We start from the raw sequence: 1,298 nt of genomic DNA, 5'->3' as shown, positions 1-1,298 counted from the left end.
AGGACGTCTCAATGTCCCGCCCTCAATAGCTCCACTTCCTCCCCCTGCCTCTGCCAATCTACCAGAAGCCACGCCTCTACTTTTCTGCAGGTCTATAGGCCTTGTTTCTGTGCACAGTTCGGAATTCACTTTGATTGACAGTCTCAAAAACAGAAAGTCGAAGCCTATTGGCTGGACTCACTCTGCGATCGTTTCCATTTGTTTTGGGGTCTATAGGATGAAGGAGGGACTTATATACATTAATGCAGGGGTTCTCAACTGGTCTCAACCTGGGACCCACGTCTTGCCATGGTCAATAAATCGTGACCCACTTTTTCTTAGAATTCAACCAACCAATGTATTTTTTCAAAAATAGCTGATGAAAAAACATTTATTACCTTTTTTTAAACATAAATCTATATATTTTCCTGTGCAACATGCATTTCACTGCATGCCTGTCAAAAGAAAAGTTTATTTCAAAATAAAAGACAAGTCCAACATGAGAGACATTAAGTATTTATTTATTTTATTTTTTTACCAGCTGTCCGCGACCCACTTTTGGGTCCCGACCCACCAGTTGAGAATTGCTGTGTATATGAATGACCACCGACAGTAGACCATAGTAAAAGACTAGTTAGGTATTTTTTCGCATTTCAAAAGAATAACACATTAACATAGATTTCTCAGAAACTCTGGATATCAGCTTTAAACATAAGAACAATCTGCAGTTGAATAAAATAGATAGTTTTTTTTTGCTGATATCACTATTGGATCGGGACACCCTAACTTAGGAATATTACAGCGATGACCTCTATGCTGTTGAACTGGGTGCTGTGTTTGTGTCATACGTGCTATATGTTGCCAATGCATGCGTCTCAGCCCGTTCACACGAGGCTCCGTCCGTCTGTCGCGTGTTGACTGATCAGAACATGTGAGGGCCGACTTCAACTGTGAAACCTCCCCTTCACTCCTGTCCTGTAGCAAATAGAAACTTCTGGAGCTGCTGTGATTCCCAGTAAGGGAATAATAAGGGAAGGATCCTGTGTTTACTGCATTTATTTCAGCATGAGTAATGGAGCCCATTATAATGTATATAGTGTGTGTGTGTGGAAGTTGAAATGAGATTTTCTTGAACTGAGCTGGACAGCAGTGGATGAGTATACACTAATGGTAGTACACTACATAGGTTGTGAATTAAAGAAAGCACTTTGTGTTTAAGCTCCACATGAGCACTTTGATGAAAAGTAGGACTTTAATGGTTATTTTGATGGTTTGAGGAAGGAGTGCTTATCTAAATGTGACCTTACTGCATCTTCTCT

Source organism: Gouania willdenowi, chromosome 4 (genome assembly GCF_900634775.1).
Source record: "Gouania willdenowi chromosome 4, fGouWil2.1, whole genome shotgun sequence".
In the NCBI taxonomy this organism is placed as follows: Eukaryota; Metazoa; Chordata; class Actinopteri; order Blenniiformes; family Gobiesocidae; genus Gouania; species Gouania willdenowi.
The sequence above is the reverse complement of the archived record's forward strand: the minus strand, read 5'-3'. Positions refer to the sequence as shown.